Consider the following 10000-nt stretch of genomic DNA (forward strand, 5'->3'; position numbering starts at 1 on the left):
TGTGTGTGTGTGTGTGTATTCGTGCGTGTGTGTATGTGTGTATATACGTTTATGTAATACAAACAGAACAACGAAGGGAAGAACAAGAAAACACACGTATATGCCGAAGGCCGTGATGTTGTATTACTTCATATATTATATATATATATATATATATATATATATATATAATAATAATAATAATAATAATAATAATAATAATAATAATAATAATAATAATAATAATAACCTGAAAAAGCAATACGGAAAAAAGGCCTTCAGCATATTCGTTGTTCCATTTGCAATTTGCTCAACATGAACTTCACACGCCTTTATATATACCAATGCATATGCGTCCACATAGGGTACGAGGCCCTATATATTTGTCCACAAGGATATTTACCAATATATTTACCAATGCGTGTATCTACAATGCTCTATTAAACAGAAATGTAGAATATTAATTCTAATATGAAAATCACAGATCTAAATAGAACACAGAAACCATAGATAATAGATAAAAACAGAAATAGTAAATGAAAATAGAAAATACTGACAAAGAAATGAAAATCAAAATAATATACGGAAAATAAAAGTTGATAAATAATGAGATAAAAGCGAATATAGATAATAGATAAAAACAGAAATATTAAATAAGAAATAAAGACAGAAATAATATATAACAAATAAGAATAAAAGATAAAAACAGAAACAATAAATAACAAATAAAAACAGAAATAAAGTATAATAAATAAAATGGAAATAATAAATAATAAACAAAATATAATGATGATGAATGGATAATTGATAAATAAGTAGAAATAGAAATGAAATAAAAATTGAATAAATGATATCTATCTTTCTTCCAGCTCGGAGGATGCTGCTCTGCCCAAAGAGCAGGAAGTGAGAGAGAGAGTGTGAGAGAAAAAGAGGAGAGAGAGAGAGAGAGAGAGAATGTGAGAGAAAAAAAGGAGAGAGAGAGAGAGAGTTGAGAGTGAGAGAGAGAGAGTATAAGAGTGAGAGAGAGAGAGAGAGAGAGCATGAGTGAGAGAGAGAGAGAGAGAGAGTACGAGAGTGAGAGAGAGAAAGCGAGAGCGAGAGAGAGAGAGAGAGAGAGATGGAAACCTAAGATAAGGATAGATATATGATGGTGATACATTTGAAAAAAAAACGAAGAAAATAGACGAGGAAAAATTTACAAAAATTAAATAAATGTTAAGAACTGGAATAAATTAAATCCATTTTTTTCCAGCTCGGAGGATCCTGCTCTGCTCAAAGCCTCCTGGATCCTATTCCTCGACAGTGTAGGAATCTGGTAAGTTGAAGGAATCGGGAAGAAATAGGAAGGAAAGAGGAGAAAAGGGAGAAAAAAATGAGACGGTGATAGAGGAGAAAGGAAAAAAATGGAGAAAGTAAAAAGAGAGAGAGAAAGAAAAAAAAATAAATAAAGAAAAAAAAGGAAAAAGGAAAACCAAAATAAACTTTTTGGAGTATCATTTCCACAAACAATCACCAGCCAAAATGAAAAACGCACTTGACCAATAAAACCTCGATAAAAAAAATGCAATTTATATACTGACGATACCACCTTCTACAGGGAGACGTAGAGGTGGACACCAACGCCCCTGCCAGGATGAACGAGTACCCCGCTGGAGGAGTAAGTCCCGTCGATCTATTTATCTATTTAGTATTAGACAAGGACTGAGACCCAAAGTAGGGGATCACCGCTGCCTTGATCCTCAGCCGTCGCCTTAACTAATTCTGCAGGGTCCTTTTCTTCTCCCCTTTTCCTTCTCTTCATCCCCTTCTTCTGTCCACTTATCCTAATCGTTCACTCATTTTTTGCCTTTTTCGCCACAGTACTTTACCATAATACTTAATCACAATTCTATAGGACCTTTCATGTCGAGCACAGTAATGATAGTATAACTCATAACAAATACCTATATCCTCATAACAATGATAACACTTATTAAACCATAACACTTATAACATAACTTATAACATACAACATACACATTATAAAATACACTACACTCTGTAACTTTAAAACTCACGCTACCACATTTGGTAATATTAATACCATTAACACATCTCTCCCAAAAATTACAATACTAACTCCTGAACCCCTAAATACTACTCCTTAAAACTCCACAATACTACTCTTACTCCCCAGTACTACTCCTTAAGACTCCTAATTACTACTCTTGACTCCTCAGTACTACTCCTTAAAACTCCTCAAAACTACTCCTTAACTCCCCAATACTACTCTTCAACTCCACAAAACTACTCTTTAACTACTAAATACTACTCCCTAACTCCTTAATCTTCTTCTTTTAACGGTAGGTTCATGTCTGAGCCGCCGTGGTCACAGCATGATACTTAATTGTAGTTTTCATGTTGTGATGCTCTTGGAGTGAGTACGTGGTAGGGTCCCCAGTTCCTTTCCACGGAGAGTGCCGGTGGTACCTTTTAGGTAATCATTCTCTCTATTTATCCGGGCTTGGGACCAGCACTTGACTTGGGCTGGCTTGGCCACCCAGTGGCTAGGTAGGCAATCAAGGTGAAGATCCTTGCCCAAGGGAACAACGCGGCGGTCGGTGACTCGAATCTAAACACTTAACACCACAATATTACTCCCTAATTCCTTAATACTACTCTTAAAACTCCACAATTCTATTCCTTAACTCTTAACCGACAGTGCCACTCTCTCCCTGAACAGATCCTAATGGCCTTGGCACGAATTCCTGCTTACATGAAGGGCACCTTTGAGTTCTACCTTTGCCCTGAAGAAGGAAATACCCAGCAGGAGGAGTGTCTCGTTAGGTGAGGTTGGACCGTGTTGAGTGTGTGTGTGAATGGGGGGGGGAGGACGAGGTTTTGTATGTGTGTGTGTTTGTGTGGATGGGGGTGGGTATATCTATGTGTATGTGTGTAGATAGGGGTATGTGTGTGTGTGTGTTTGTGTGTGGATGGATGGGCGTGTGTGTTTGTGTGTTTTGTTTCTATTATTTCTACACATATGTTGATATATGTACTTAACAAACTTTCCCCAAATTTTTTCTAACTTTCAACATTTTTTTCTACTCTCCACCTTCTCCCTCAACCTCCTTCTCCTCCTCCTCCCACTCTCCCCCCATCCTCACTACGCCCACAGGATCCCCCTCCAGTTAGCTGACGGCTCAGGGACTCAGTTCAGGATGGAGAAGATTCAGAAAAGCGATTCCTACCAGATTCCTCTCATGCTGCCTGATGACGTTACCTGTGATGATTGTGTTCTGCAGGTGAGTCCTTTTTCGAGTTTTTTTTTTTTTTTTTTCTTTTGTTTTTTTTTTTGTTTTGTTTTGTTCCTTTCTTCCTTGTGTGTGTGTTTTGTCTTCTTGTTCCTCTGATTATTATTTCTTTGATTTTTTCCCTTTTTATGTGGGTGATTTTTTCTCCTTTTTTTCTCTCTCTCTCGATTTTTTTTTCTTTTTCGTTCTGTTTCTAATTCTCTTTCTATCTTTTCTCTCTCTCTCTCTCTCTCTCTCTCTCTCTCTCTCTCTCTCTCTCTCTCTCTCTCTCTCTCTCTCTTCCTCTCTCTCTCTCTCTCTCTCCTCTCCTCTCTCTCTCTCTCTCTCTCTCTCTCCTCCCCCTCCTCCTCGTCCTCCCTCCCCACCCTCGTTCTCCTTCTCCCTCCACGCAAAGATACTGTGTCCAAGCGAACCTCTGTTTACCTCCGATTCTTAATCCCTCAACATCTAAACAAAAAGCCCTTTTTTCTCTCCCAAACTTCAAGAACAACAAAGACAATAAATATAATAATGTTCCTAACACCTCGTCTTCGCTCTCGATGCCCACAGTGGCGCGTGGTGAGGGAGATTTGTCAGGAAGCCAACGACTGTGATATGGCGGACCAGACCTTCTGTGCTGACGTCAACATCCGGGAAGTCAAGTGAGTTCCTGAATTCCCGGATGAGCTTCAGCGTCGTCGGGAGAGGGGGGGGGGGGAGACTCGACGGTGAGGGGGGGGAGAGGGGGGACGGGGAGAGGAATGTTGGATGTTGGTGTTGGATGTTGATGATGTTGGATGGATGTTGATGTTGAATGGATGCTGGTGTTGATGTTGGATGTTGATGCTGATGTTGATGTTGGATGTTGATGGATGTTGGATGGATGTTGATGTTGAATGGATGCTGGTGTTGATGTTTGATGTTGATGGTGTTGGGTGGATGTTGATGTTGGATGTTGATGATGATGGATGGATGTTGATGTTGAATGGATGCTGGTGTTGATGTTGATGTTGAATGGATGCTGGTGTTGATGTTGATGTTGAATGTTAATGTTGATGTTGAATGTAAATGTTGATGTTGGATGGATGATGATTTTGATGCTCAAGTTGGTGTTGATTTCTGGGCGACTGATGCTAGAAAGGTATTGAAAAAAGGTGTGAACGAAATAACGAAGGGAAGAGCAAGATAAAATACGAAGGCCTTTTTCGTTTTTTCCCCGTTTTTGGGGGGAGCCTTCAGTTTATTTGCCGTTTCCTTCTGTCTTGCGTTTCTGACACTTGTGATGTGTATTTATATTATATATATAAGTGTGTGTGTGTGTGTGTGAGTGTGTGTATTTGTGTATATGTACACACACACGCACACGGACGCACTTATACGCACATACACCAACATAAATATGAAAATGAATTTATGACTATGTATAAAAAACAGTCGTGTGTATTTCAAATATGATCCATATATACTCATTAATTATTTACTAAAGTGTCATAATTATTTTTTAATAAAAAATATGGTTTACAGGGAAGAAGACAAGAGATTTTTCCATTTGCTGTTTGACGCTCTTTTTGGCAAATGAACTGACTAACTGGAGATCTGACTGAGTGAGGTGACTGAGGTACTGCTGACTGGAGAGGAAAATGAAGTAACTGTTAAAATGAACTGACTAACTGGAGATCTGACTGAGTGAGGTGACTGAGTGACTAACTGGATGGAGAGAAAAGTGACTTGGCCAAATAACTAACTGGAATCTGACTAATTAGAGGTGACTGATGCACTGACTGAATGGAGAGCAAAGTGAGTTGACTAGGCAAATGACCTGAGTGAGGTGACTGAGGTACTGACTGTGGCTGGGGAGTAGATTGAAGTGACTGGCAAAATTGACTAATTGGAGATCAGATTGAGGTACTAACTGGCTGGAGAGGAAAGTGACTTGGCAAATGAACTGACTAACTGGAGATCTGACTGAGTGACGTGACTGAGGTACTGACTGACTGGAGAGCAGAGTGAAGTGACTAGAACTAAACGACTGAATGAAAATTAGATAAAGTGAAGTGACTAGAACTGACTGAATGAAAATTAGATAAAGTGAAGTGACTAGAATACTAACTAACTGACTGAAGTGACTGGGATACGAACTGAAAAAGGTTATTGACTGTCCCCGTTCCGAGTGAAGTGACTTGGACAACGAAATGACTAGCTGACAAGTGCAAGAAATATCAATAAAGATAAAAAGAAAAAAAGAAAGAGAAGAAAGCAAAGTGCACAAGAGAAGACAAGAATGAAAGAGACAAAGATTGGAAGAAAATCAAGAAAATAACAAAAAAAATGCAAATGAGAAGCGGGAAGCGCACAGCAGACGGAAAGACGAACAGATGATAAATAATAAGAAGAAAACACGAGAAATAAAATAATTTCTTAGAAGCAACCATCAAAAAAAAGGAATTTGAAATACATGATTTTTTTTCTGTTGAGGATAATCTTATTACTGTCTTCAAATTATTTTTAAAAATCACAAAAAATAGAAATTAGATGAAACTAGAATTTGTTAGTTTTCTTCATAATAAAACGCAGAAAAAAAATTAGGAAACTCAAACATTTTCTTATATTTATGTTAATCAAAATGTTTGTCATTTATCATTAATTTCTTTTTCTAATCTTTTTTTCACTCCCTTCAGTGTCTTTTTTTTTTTTTTTTTTTTTTCATTTACTTCATTCATCATTCCGTCAGTAAAAGTCCAAATAATGTTTTGAGAAAATTAGAGAAATTTTTAATAAAGAAAACAGAACTCCAGTGTAGTATTTTTTCTTACTCAGGAAAACACAAAAGGGAACTTGATAAATAAGGTCATAGGCATTAAAAATAATGATAATAAAAAAAAAAAAAAAAAAAAAAAAAAAAAAAAAAAATATATATATATATATATATATATATATATATATATATATATATATATATATATACATATATATATACATATATATATATATATATATATTCTAAATCATACTCATAATATATATATATATATATATATATATATATATATATATATATATATATATATATGTATATATATGTGTGTGTGCGCGTGTGTGTGTGTGTGTGTGTGTGTGTGTGTGTGTGTGTGTTTGTGTGCGTGTGATACTAATTAAAACAACACATGAGGAAAATATATTTAGATTTTATTGACTGAACTGCAAATAAAAACTATATTCATTTAACCAACATATGAAACGGAAAAGGATTTGGAAAGAAAGAGAAAAAAAATTAATAAAAAATGAATAAATAATAATCATTAAAAAAAATACACACACACACACACACACACACACACACACACACACACACACACACACACATATATATATATATATATATATATATATATATATATATATATATATATATATATATATATATATATATATATATATGCCAAACCGTATCGGTCTCTGCCGTTCCTTTCGATCCATGAGCTGCGTGGAGAAAGGGAGCATGCTGCATTGGCAAAGCATGCTCCTCCATCCCCTCGCCCAGGCACTGACTCTGCCTACACGGAAGGGTAGACAATAATACCAAAGTCGACATCGATTGAAGGTACCCGTCGATATATATATATATATATATATATATATATATATTATATATATATATATATAGTATTATATTATGTATATATATTTATATATATGTGGTGTGTGTGTTGTGTGTGTGTGTGTGTGTTTGTGTGTGTGTGTGTGTGTGTGTGTGTGTGTGTGTGTGTGTGTGTGTGGTTTTATTGACTGAGTGACGTGACTTCCAAAGGTTGTTATTCTTTATAAAACCATATATAAAATTAACTAATGAGTTTATATACCATTAGCATTGAAAAAAAAAACTGTAAGGCAGTTTTATTAAAATTAATGCAAAAGCTACTGTCAAGTTACGTGCAAAATACTGTTATGTTTATGAATGGAATTGTATTTAAAAAATAATAAAGTTTAATAATAAAAAAATATCTGTAATGACGAATAAAGTTATGATGATGATCATAATAATAATAATAGTAATAATAATGATAATAATGATGATGATAATAATAATAATAATAATAATGATAATAATAATAATAATAATAATAATAATAATAACAAAAATAATAATAACAATAATAATAATAAAATAATAAATAATAATCAATAATATAATAATACAATAATAATAAATAATACAATAATAATAACAATAGTAATAACAAAGATAAAGACCAATAAATAAAAAAATATAAAATATATTTGATATAAAATAAAAACCGGATATCGCGATTGTTTGAGATATTGGAGAGAATCATTTATAGCCTTTTGTACAATATATTATTTACTTTCTGTTTATCTGTTAGTTCCCCTTTTTCTTGCCTTTTCTTCCCTTTATCCCTTTCTTCTCTTTTTTCCCCCCCCCCAAACTATATATATATATATATATATATATATGTATTATATATAATATATATATATATATATATATATATATATATATATTATTATATTTATTTTATTTATTATATATATATTATATATATATATATATATATAATATATATATATATATATATATATATATATATATATAATGAATTCATGAGATAAGAACATTCACAAAATTTATTACCGATATAACATGAGCTTTTATATCTTGCACTTAATCTTCAGAATATATCTATTGTTCAGTGTGTCTTCAAATGTGTATTATTTTTCTCTTTATTGGCTTAATATAATGTTAAATAATACTGTTCATAATTTTTCCCTATATAGAAATTACTCTAGTAGACTCAGTCTGCAAAATCATCCAACCTTTTCACAGAAAATCTACAAAAAAGAAATTTAATAATTAAATTTATATACCCCAAAATGACGCAAACCAACAACTTAGAATAACCTCACAATCTTACTATTCATACTTATTTCCACATAACCATATACCTTTACCTGATATTACTACAGATTACTTCTACGCATGTGCACAAGGCCGCTAGTGTCTGGCCTCTGTTCTGTTTACCACTACTTGAAGGTCGATGTAAAACCACTGCGCCGTTTTTTTTTTTCACCGTCTGATGCTAAATATAATTCTTTCTCGGTTCTCCCACGTGGTTCTCACTATTTACCCTTCCTTGTCTATAATTTTGATCTGTTTATTCCCACCTATATTATTGAAACATATATATTCATATATCATTTTACGATATTTGTTCATAATAGATACCGTAATTCTTAAGAGTTTTGAATAAACAGACACGATAAGTCATATAGTCCTATGGGTACTGAACGCTGCGATAAAGATGAGAGAATTATTTACGTCACTCTATCCACGGGACAAACAAGGCCGTTTTCGTCACTTCTGTCCTTAGCATTATTCAGTAGGGATGCTGGCGATTAACCTCTTTACAGCGAAGACCAACACGGTTAATTTGGCACTCTGTGTGTGTGTGTGTGTGTGTGTGTGTGTGTGTGTGTGTGTGTGTGTGTGTGCTTGCGTTTGTGTCTGTGTTTGTGATGTGCGTGTGTGTGTATGTGCTCTCGTTATTGTTATTACTATTGTTGTTTTATCAGAAAATAAACAAACGAAATCTACCTTCATGTATTTTTTTAAGGCATTAATTTGGCTACTTGAGTCTGTTCTCAGCTATGCATGTTTTTGTTTTTGTTTTTGTTTTTTTTTATAGAGGAGACGCGACCAGCATTGCCAAGGTCGAACTGTAACCTTGTAAGTGAGTGTTTGTTTTCGAAGTTATATTTTATCTTTGATTGACACGTAACTAACAGCTCTGGTAGATTTGTGAATTACAATAGAAAAAAAGCATATACTAAATAGCGAGTATAGGACTTGTATCATTAATAAAGGTTGTGTTGGTTGCAGGAGGCGAATGATGCCCTAAGCCTGAACATGCATTGCAGTTAGAATGAACCTTTGGGTCTGTCGCTGTCTGTGTGGTTCAGAACCCTCTATGTCCTCCGGATCCTTTGTCTGGCTGTCTCGTTCTCGTTCTCGTTTTCGATTTTGTTTTCGTTCTCTTTCGCTCTCTCTCTCTCTCTCTCTCTCTCTCTCTCTCTCTCTCTCTCTCTCTCTCTCTCTCTCTCTCTCTCTCTCTCTCTCTCTCTCTCTCTCTCTTTTCCTCACACACACGCACGCACGCACGCACACACACACACACACACACACACACACACACACACACACACACACACACACACACACACACACACACACACACACACACACACACACTCACACATAAACACATACACAAACACACACACATTCACTCACTCACTCACTGTGTGTGTGTGTGTGTGTGGGTGTGTGTTTGGTGTGTGTGTGTGTGTGTGTGTGTGTTTGTAAGTGTGTAAGAGTGTATGTGTCTGTAAGTGCGTGCGTGTGTATGTGTGTGTGTGTGTGTCTGTGTATGTATCACCAAGAAATATTCGTTTACCCGAATCAGATGCAATACAAAAATCTAAGCTAAGGAGTACTGTAATTACGAACAACTTGGGGAGGCATGTTGTTGCAAGAATTAGCAATGTTGCACAGTCAGGAAACGCGTGGTGACTTGCAAGCATGTACGTGTGTTCACATGTGCGTGTCTGTATTTGGCTGTTCTCTCTAGGCGAAATATTTGTACCCAAAATTATCGGATTTTCTCACACCCTATTAAAATGTGTAATATATTCACAGGTAATCAAATAATTACAGAATAACAATCATGCTACGA

The 10000-nt window shown here is 35.0% G+C and overlaps 1 pseudogene; it reads left to right on the forward strand.

The window, feature by feature from the left end:
• The window catches only part of LOC119568052, a 7418-nt pseudogene extending 1726 nt beyond the window's left edge, over positions 1–5692 (forward strand).
• The last annotated feature ends 4308 nt before the right edge of the window (positions 5693–10000 follow it).

Source organism: Penaeus monodon, chromosome 43 (genome assembly GCF_015228065.2).
Source record: "Penaeus monodon isolate SGIC_2016 chromosome 43, NSTDA_Pmon_1, whole genome shotgun sequence".
Classification (NCBI taxonomy): domain Eukaryota; kingdom Metazoa; phylum Arthropoda; class Malacostraca; order Decapoda; family Penaeidae; genus Penaeus; species Penaeus monodon.